At 44.3% G+C, this 10,008-nt stretch overlaps 1 long non-coding RNA gene across 1 annotated transcript in view; it reads left to right on the top strand.

Annotated features, from left to right (window-relative positions):
* Positions 1 to 4,367, top strand: part of LOC119814702 — a 58,591-nt gene extending 54,224 nt beyond the window's left edge. Inside the window, exon 4 of the long non-coding RNA XR_005285452.1 lies at positions 4,307 to 4,367. This is a non-coding gene — a long non-coding RNA (uncharacterized LOC119814702). The remainder of the gene's footprint in view (positions 1 to 4,306) is intronic.
* The last annotated feature ends 5,641 nt before the right edge of the window (positions 4,368 to 10,008 follow it).

Below are 10,008 nucleotides of genomic sequence, written 5' to 3'. Positions count from 1 at the left end.
GAGGGCGGCACTTCGAGGAGGTGTGTCTGCCAGGTGCCATAGAAACTAAAACTGTGCTTCAAACTTTCCGGGTGGGACTCTCTGATAGGATGGCAGGTGACAGTGGGCAACTGACCGCCAAGGGGCGGAGTTAGGAAAGAAATGTCAATCTTGACTGAAATCTCGAAGATGGTTGGAAAATGGGTCATAGCCAAGTGAAGGGCACAAAGAAACCAATCAATCGAACTATGGACAAATGGCTTTTGAGCACGGGGCAGGGTTAGGAAAGCTGGCAGGTTCAGGGGCAACTCTTCTTTGGAGAAGCTGAAGTAAGAAGGCAAGATGGCTTTGCACCAGTGTTCATAACTTTGGGGATATTTGGGGGTTTCCATGGTGACCATAAGCAGCTACACATGCTTCTATGAATTCCACTCAAAGATTTGCTTGGAGAACACTATTGCCTCATTATGATCTGGGGAAAGAAAAGCTTCTCATTTTGATGGGCCTGAGAGTTCAAACTCTTTTTCTTCCAGGTCAAAGTCAGCCCCAAACTGAAACTTCATTAGCTGTCCTTCAGCTCTGAGAAGAATCCCCGTAGGACTCAATATTTATAGCTCGGGACGCATAGAGCTTCTCCAGAGGGAACGCACTGGGTAATTTCAAGTCTCGGAGGCCTTTCTCCTTTCTGTTAGGTCACTAGAATTCATTGAAACCTGTCAGTGACACATGGCGATGTGTACTGCAGACAAATCTGCCGATCTTAGCAGAGGAGAGCTTGGGTTTATACCAAGTGCATTCGGTGAGTCACTCATGCTCTCTGGCTTCTGCTTGCCTTCTCTGTAGATCATGGACATAGTACTGGTGTAGAAAAAAAATTATCTGTGCTTTTTAAACCCAAATTCTCTTTGACTCCAAGAAGAAGATAGTGTCATCAAGAGACAGGGAAATTAAAGCAATGTATCTATTTTGGGGGAGTGTCTTTTCCCGACTTGGGGACATGGGGTCTAGTAACAAATATTACAATCAAAATTCTGACTTAAAATCATTGGTATAGGACTGGGGTTGCTGCTCAGTTGGTAAAGTGCCTGTCTCGCAAACAGGGGGTTCTGAGTTTGAGTTTGAGAACCTACATTAAAAAGGCCAGTCGTGATGATTCATGTTTGTACACCCAAAGCTTTGGAGGTGAAAACAGGTAGATCACTGTCTTACTTAGGGATCTGTAAACTATTGGCACCTGAGGAATGACAGTTGGGGGTTTCTTCTGCCATCCATATGTGCATGCACACACATGAACATATACACACACATATACACACACAGGCATATGAACAGACATGAAATAATTGGTGCAAAGTACCACCTAAAATTGACTGTAGGATTTCTGCCCCAAAGAAACAGAAAGTGCAGGATGTAGGAGGCTAGTGATCAGTTTTCAGATTTCGTGGGATGGATGGATGGATCAACGACACTCAGAGTTAGTTCACAGACAGGTGTACATGCTCCCTTCTCAGGGTCAGACGGCTTTCCATTCTGTAGGATTCTATCACAAATTAACAGCATCATCAAACACCATGTGAACAGCACATCTGAAAGCTACTTAGCAGATCCAACCAATATCACAAGTAAGGTTTGATGGTGCCTGTTTAAAAATTGCTCCTTTTAATCATATGCTGGAAGCATCAAAATGTAAGAAAAAATAATTTTTGTCTGAAATTAATTAGAATTCTCTATGGTTGAAGGTTTTCTCAATGAAAGAAATGGAAAAATATTTAATGCCACATAAAAGATGATGTGGAATAGGGTTGTATATGGGTATAACGACTGTTTCAACTAATTGATGCCTGGAAACCATCCAAAGCTTTCTTTGGGAACACTTTTAATAGGGTCCCATTGGGGAAGAAGATTCATTTTCTTCTGAGCTGGCACTACGAAAGCCATTTAGAAGGTGAAAGAACACATGGAAGCTACAGATTCAAGTTTTTCCAAAGGTTGACTGTTGGGAAGAAAACTGTCTCAAGGCAAACTTGAGCCAGTGGAAGCTCCTAGCATCAGCATCTTCCAGGATGTCCTTCTGCCGTATCCTGTGTTTACACACATCCTGTATTAACCTCCAAGCATCGTGGTCCCATCCTCTGATATTATTCACTTTTGGCCAAGTCTCGCCTTTTCTGTCAACCTTCTTCCCTCCATCACATCCCACCCTCTCAAGACCTTTATCACTGTGAGTTGTGTGTGTTATCATTTTGCTCACCTTCCCTGTCACCTGGGTACCCTGTCCCTTTAAGAGACAACCTTTGCCCGACCCAAATCCCCCCCCCACCCAGGCAAGTTGATATCTCCTTGTCTGTGCTCTCTCTTAGTCTGCCCCTCTTCTGAAGAGGTAACTATTGCCACCTCACTTCCTCCTCTCTATTTATTTCTTCACTTCATAATCTCCTCACCCATTAAATAAACTCTATGCCCAAGCTCTCTCTGCATGGTCTATTTAGCTGTCTCTCCCCCAATCACACCATCTCCCACCGTGACTGCCAGGGTCACGGTGCCATGAATCTTTCTGTGTGTGCTATGTTACTTCTCACTTTATTAACTGAAAAGCAACCTTCTGCAGAGAACAATGCAAGGTTAAGAGTGGCTCACAGGGAGGAATTACAACTGCTCAACAAGCCGTTCTCTGTGATCACGGCATGCTCAATGTTGGGCTTTAAAGTAGAGTTTTCATGGTCTCATGTTGGAAGTTCTACCACCATCTTCCCAAGAGCTTTTGGGAATATTGCTTAACCTCTTTGAATAACCATTTATTTTCATTTATGAATGATAAATTGGGATCTGTACTGCTCAGGATTGAAGAGAATAAGAAACAGTGAATGCCACGGGCTCAGTCTTGTGCCTAGAATGAAGTAGATGCTTCTTAGACCTAAATTGTGGCTGCATAGGTCTCTCATCCTGCCTATAGACATGCCATTTTTATAAAGTCATCAGATTTGGTTGAAAGGGTAGCAGAGATAAAAATGACTGAGGAGGATGGTGGAGCCCATGTGGTATAAGAGTGAAGGAGGAGTACTAAGGATGGGAATGTTTAAGTGGGGATGAGGGAGTGGAGTGGTGTGGGAGGTCCTTCTGTCTATGTGTTGCTTTTATTAGTTAATGAATAAAGAAACTGCCTTGGCCTCTTGATAGGGCAGAACTTAGGTAGGCAGGGAAAACTGAACTGAATGCTGGGAGAAGGAAGTCAGAGAAAGAGATGCCATGGAGCCACCAGAGTCAGACATGTTGAAACTTTGACAATAAGCCACTGCCATGTGGCAATACACAGATTAATAGAAATGGGTTCAATTCTATATGAGTTAGCTTATAAGAAGCTAGAGAGAATGGGCCAAACAGTGATTTAATTAATACAGTTTTTGTGTGATTATTTCGGGTCTAAGCTACCGGGGCAGCCGGGACCAACAAGTGCCCCCTCCTCACACTACAAGTTGGCAACCAACGTGGGGCTACCCTCCTCCTACAATGGAGAGATAGGGGAGAGGATGAAAAAGCTAAACAAGCCAAAGGATGTGCACAAAAGACATAAGGAAACCTGATACTTTGTAAACTAAAAGAAAAAAATATTCAAAGTTTGAAAAAAGAACAAAAACAAAAAAAAAAACCCAAATCCGGATTGTTTCTCTACCAGACAATCACAGGCCTGTACCCTGGCTGTGTTTCCAAAAAGATGATCTCAGTACACAAAGATCCCCCAAACACATGTGGATATTCTAGTCTTCAGAATATTCACTGGCCCAGGAGTTAGACACATTATTATTCCAGTGTGCTCCATCCTAAATTGTCTGATCTAGAATGTGTTAGATTTAACTTGAGAATTAAATAAGCAGTTCTCGTGGAAGCCTCTGAAATACACATTTCTATTTAAGTGTTGTCTGTGAGGGATATCATGTCCAGGTCAGCCTCTCATGTGGGAAGCCAGATCTTCAAATGTGTCCAACTTCACAAAAGGCCCCAGAAGCAGATCTGAGAGATTGTATGGGATTGCCTGGGAAGACTTGTTTCCAGGAGATTTTCCAGAGTGTTTCCACATCACTGTTATGTAAAGACATTCCCATTTCCTGAAGATGCCTCAGATTCCTCTGAGGAAGTCTCAGGAAGTGAAACATGGAATTTTCCTTCCTTCCTTCCTGAGTAATGTAGAAAGCCCGCCATTTCAGATGCTGACCCCTTCAACTAGGGCAATACTTCTGTCCATAGACGTGAAGGTGGGAAGGCTGGGTTTTAAAACAGAGCCTCTCAGCCCTCCACGGAATGCTCATTATTTTAATATTTCCCACTTCAGCTTTGGATACTCATCAAGATTCTGGGACAACAGAAGGAACCTTGCCCCATCGTGACACAGTCACATTTGCTTCAGCAGAGAAGCTCAGTGATGTAATTTAATTAGTCACCCAACAAACTGCTGACTCAGTGCCAGTCAGGGACCAAGATGAGATGAGTGGTATGATGGCACATACCACTGAGATACCTTTAAACATTTTTTTTTAAAAAAAGTCTTTCTTGTTTTATTGTACACTTAGCAGATACTCACTATCTGCTTGAGCTTGGAGGAGGGGCTAAAGAGACATGATGTTATCCAGGGATTCCTTAGAGAATGCAGGCTGGCAAGTGACCAGAACACTGGACCTGATGGAAGGTGTGTGAACTCTGGGTGGGACCTGCAGTGCTGCCAGAGTGCAGAGGGAGGAACAGCTACTTCAGAGAGGCAATCTGGAGAAGCTCCATCAAGAAGCGACAGAGGATGAGACGGGTGGAAGGTGGAGCGGGTGGGAAGGGATGACCTGACCTGGACTAATGATGTCACATGGAACTGCATGGAAAGAACTGGAGACAGACATGGGGTGGGGCCATCTTCTAAGGCTGCAGATTGGTAGAGCAGAGGAGGGAATGGGGCTAAAGACACTGCAGAAGGCAGGGCTTGGAGGAAGGAAGTGCCTGTGATAAATGGAAGTACCCTTAAACAAGACCTTGTTAGCTCGCAACTGCTTTCAAAACCCAGTGAGCACCTGGAACATGGTAACATCCAATAAATATTTGATAAATACCAGATGTGGGAAAGCCTCCAAAGGAAATAACATGGGTTTTATTATTAGAGCTTTAGAACAGAAGCTGTTGAAGTAACGGTTTGACAGAACACTAGGGGTTTCCAAGGTGGGTGTTACTGTTAGTTGCCCAGAGCATCCCTTCTCGTCTGGCCACAGAACTACTCCCTGAGCAGTACCTAGTCATTTTGGTTCAGGTATCCACACCTCTGACCGCTAAGATGCAGTAGAGTTTGGGATATGCCTCAGGCTAAGCCAATGAGAACCAAATACTTTTCTGACAGAGATGTGTCTGCTTGGACCTATTTCTACTCCGATTATTCAGTAGGGGATCAGCAAAGGCCTTGCACAGTATAACAACCTGACAGGATAGGAAGAACTGACAAGTGGAGAAATGGAGTTGTAACTATGTCCCTGGCTGTCTTGGTTGTGTCTGAAACTCCCACAAGTCTCCATTGTGCAAGTTAGCGCAACTCTCCTTTAGCTTAAGTCACTTGGGGTAGGCTTTGGACAGAGCTATGTCAGCCCTGGTGAGTACCATCAATTATGAGCCAACTTCAGGAGTTTTGATGACTATTACAAGCTGACAGCAAGATAAGCAAGACTTTGACCTGCACTGCAGAGCCACATGGATGGGCATTTTTCTGTCTTACCCAAAGGCGTAGTAAATGTAAAGATATCGCTATTCATATTACATATGCTGTGTATTCTTGCTTTGTCTGCTTCCAGGGACTCAGCACATAGGTGGCCTCCTGAGAAGGAAAGAATTATTTTTATTTTTTTATTTTATTTTATTTTATTTTTTGCTTTTGCGAGACAGGGTTTCCCTGTAGTTTCTAGAGCCTGTCCTGGAACTAGCTCTTGTAGACCAGGCTGGCCTCGAACTCAGAGATCCGCCTGCCTCTGCCTCCCGAGTGCTGGGATTAAAGGGGAAAGAATTATTTTTGTGGAAAGCCATTGTCACTCCTAAGATTTCTTAACTATGGTCATTGTTTTCTTGTTCCATAATAAATGTCCTTTAATTTTAAACTCCCCAAGGAAGTTTCGGTTGTGGGCTTAGCAGTGTCTCCTCCCACCCCACCCCCATGCCATATTCACCCAGAGAAGGAAGTAGAAACATCTGAGTTGAAAGAGGGGAGAAGTTAGTAAGAAAGAAGAGAAGAATTTCATTCTATGGCAGGAGGTTTGGTTCTCCCTTTTTTGAGCTCCTGCTCAGGTCTAGAAATCTGAGGGTGGGTAGAGACTTCTGTCTCTCACGTGACAGGCAAAGCCCTGGAACTCAGGGCCACAAATAAGTCCTTCCAGTAGCAGAGTAGCAATGACATGAGATGAAGTGAGAGGAGAAGAGAAAACTAAGCAAGTTTCTGGGTTTCTGGGGGCCAGTGAGAGTGAGATGGGTAACCTGCAAACTGTTCGTAAAGCTAAAACCCGTGAAAGTGAGTGAACCATGTGCCATGATCACCTGGTCATCTGGAGGGGGGTGATGGTGTCAGGGAAGCAGAGGACAAAGATGGCTTAAGAACCCAAAAGAGTCACCCTCTTTAGCCTCCAGGACAAGTCATAGCCACATTGCATTTGGATTTCCAGGAAGGTTCCAGAATATACAAACAACTCATTCTAATTCTCTTGTGAGATTAGCTCTAAAGACAAGCTGAAAGTTCTTAATGGGGGGGGGTTGGAATCGTTCAAAGGGTATGATTTTCTAGAAATCGACAGCAACTAGGAGAAGAAAAAAGAAGTGCCTGGAATAGACATGACATCTTAATCACTGGTACCAAGAAGCCATAATGCCAGACTATAGAAAGCTTAAATAAAACTGTAGCTCTTTTTTTTTCTTTTATTAAAGAAAGAAAGCCCAGGAGTACAATACCAGAACAAGAACTAATTTGGGAAGCTCGCTGGTGTGATACTGTCAGTCACACCAGCCATGTGGATAAAAGGTTTTAGCACATGAATAATTTCAGTGAAAGGGCTGCATTGCTTTCTGTTTGCAGGACATTTACAGGAAAATAAACATGCTGGTATATATTATAGATGGAGTCAAAATCAGCAGGTGAAAGGGAAGACCCTGGGACCCAGTTACCAGGACAGACAGGGTTGCTTAGCAACTGGGCAACTGGAGAATTCTCTCTCCTTTTCTTTTGTTTTTCAATTGTTGTAACCTTTGATCAATTTTGACTCTGTAAGAAAAGCTTTGGATATTTGGAGAGAAGGGCACCTGCTAATTTTTAGTAGCAAGAATATAGAGATATGATAACAATTCATCTTTCCGATTTCATGTTAAGCATGAACATCTAAACAAAACAATCTAAAATTCCCTTTGAAGCCTTACTTCAGATGGCTGGGTCTCTGATGAATCAGAAGATACACGATAATTGTTTCAGATAATGTTTGCTGTCTGTTGGTTACTCTTGATTCGTCTGTTGTTGACCAGCTTTGGAACACTTGTTCTTGGTTCTGAATCAAATCCCCAAATCCTGATGCCTTGGGAGTTTTTAATTCCCGTTTTAAATGACCCTGGAATCAGGGAATGCCAATATGGAAAGGGCTTATCTGTACCATCTCTTCTGATTTTTTTTTTTTTTTTTTTTTTTTTTTTTTTGTTTTTTTGTTTTTTTGTTTTTTTTTTTGTTTTTTTTTTGTTTTTTTTTTTCTCATGGTTTATTTTTTTTTATATTTAAAAATTTCCATCTCCTTCCCTCCTCCTCCCCCCTCCCTCCCCTCCTTCTCCCCTTTCTCTCCCCTCCTTCTCCCCCTTCCCTCCCCTCCCCTCCACCCATACCTCCCCTCCCTCCCTCTCAAGGCCAAGGAGCCATCAGGGTTCCCCACTCTATGCTAAGACCAAGGTCCTCCCAACTCCCCCCAGGTCCAGGAAGGTGATCGACCAAGCTGAGAAGGCTCCCACAGAGCCCGTCCATGAAGAAGAATCAGAGCCCAGAGCCATTGTCCTTTGCTTCTCAGTCAGCCCCCGCTGTTGGCCACACTCAGAGAGACGGGTTTGGTCGCATGATCCATCAGTCCCATTCCAACTGGAGTTGGTGATCTCCCATTAGTTCTGTCCCACCGTCTCCATGAGTGAACGCACCCCTCTCGTTCCTGACTTTCTCCCTCATGTTCTCGCTCCTTCTGCTCCTCATCGGGACCTTGGGAGCTCAGTCCAGTGCTCCAATGTGGGGCTCAGTCACCTTCCCCATCTGTCGCCAGCTGGAGGTTCCCTCACGGTCCTGACTTTCTTTCTCATGTTCTCTCTCCTTCTGCTCCTCATCAGGACCTTGGGAGCTCAGTCCGGTGCTCCAAGGTGGGGCTCTGTCATTTTCTTCATCTATCGTCAGGTGGAGGTTCTATGGTGATATGCAAGAAATTCATCAGTATGGCTATAGGAACTGGCCTTTTCAGGCTCCCTCTCCTCAGCTGCCCAAGGAACTAACTGGGGGCGTCTCCCTGGAAACCTGGGAACCCCTCTAGGGTCAAGTCTCTTGACAACCCTCAGGTAGCTCCTTAAATTCAGATATATGCTTCACTGCTCTCATATCCACCCTTCCTATATCCCAAGCACCCCATTGATTCCTTTCTTTATGGCCTAAATTTAAATTTTTGTATGTGTGTACACATGTGTATGCATGTGGTGGATGGTGCCTGTGTGTATGGAGATCAGAGTTCAACCTTTGATATCATTCATCAGGATGCCACTCACCTTGTTTGTTTATTTGATATTTATTCATTTATTTGCTTACTTTTAAAGATAGGATCCCTCGTTGGTCTGGCCTTCACCTCTTCATCTAGACTGGCTAGCCAGCAAGCTCCAGTGAACTGCCTGTCTCTACTTCCCCAGTGCTAGAATTACAAGCATATGTTCCGATAACTGGGTTTTTCATGAGGATTCTGGGAACTGAACTCAGTTCCAATTGCTTGTGTGGCAATCACTTAATTAACTGGGCCAGAGCCTCAGCCCCTCATTCAAATTCTTATATGCCTAGGTGCCAGTGTCCACAGGTTCAGCTACATGCCAGTGCCCACAGGTTCAGCTACATGCCAGTGTCCACAGGTTCAGCTACATGCCAGTGTCCCCGGGTTCAGCTACATGCCAGTGTCCCCAAGTTCAGCTACCAAGCAAGCGAGTTTATACTTCCTTCTTCCCTCAAGGACCTTGGAAGCTGTGAGGACTAAGGCCAAGGAAAATAATGGACAGACCTGATCAGATTCATATGCCCAGGATGCAAGGAAAACATGGCACGGTCTGCATTCAGCTTGCTGATACAGGCTATGCACTCTAATTTCCTCAGGATCCAGCTACCAATGGCTAAACTGCAGAGGTCAAGCCCATTTCCATGAGATTAACTTTCCTGAATCAATCAGTCAAGGACTCCTAATAAATTAATGGTGCCTAGTTTGTCTTAGGTTGAAAGAAATAAGCATGAGAGATGGTTCCTGAAGGAGGTAGCAAGGGAGGAATGAAAGCTGGGAAAGTTGGGGATCCTTGCTTTCTGAACACTGGCTTTTCTTCCTCGGGGTCATCTGCCACAGATATACGGCAATGTGAACAGTGTGGTTCCTGGGCTCACTAAAATGGAAAGAGATGAGCAATTACATTTGGAGACGCAGCCTTGGAATGTGTATTTCTTACAAAAGTTGAGGCTCAGTACGTGAATTGAGCACGGCTCAGTTTATCTGAGAAACTTCTTTCCATAGGTAGGGCCCTGGCCTGGGTGTGTTGTGTCAGAGAGAAGGTGGGATGTCATTCTTTCACCTTCTCTAAATGTCTCAGTATGGTACCATCCCATAATGCTTAAAAGGCAAGTCATTATTCCAAATCAGCCCACTGCACGTGATAGGGGCAAGAGGAGGGGTGCCTGCCCCTGCTTCACTTTTCCCCCTGAATCCATGTTCAGATACGTGGTCACCCCACTGTTTATTAAACAGCTCTTTGCTGGGGAGAGGATAT

Source organism: Arvicola amphibius, chromosome 5 (assembly GCF_903992535.2).
Source record: "Arvicola amphibius chromosome 5, mArvAmp1.2, whole genome shotgun sequence".
NCBI lineage: Eukaryota > Metazoa > Chordata > Mammalia > Rodentia > Cricetidae > Arvicola > Arvicola amphibius.
This window is presented reverse-complemented; position numbering and strand designations above follow the sequence as displayed.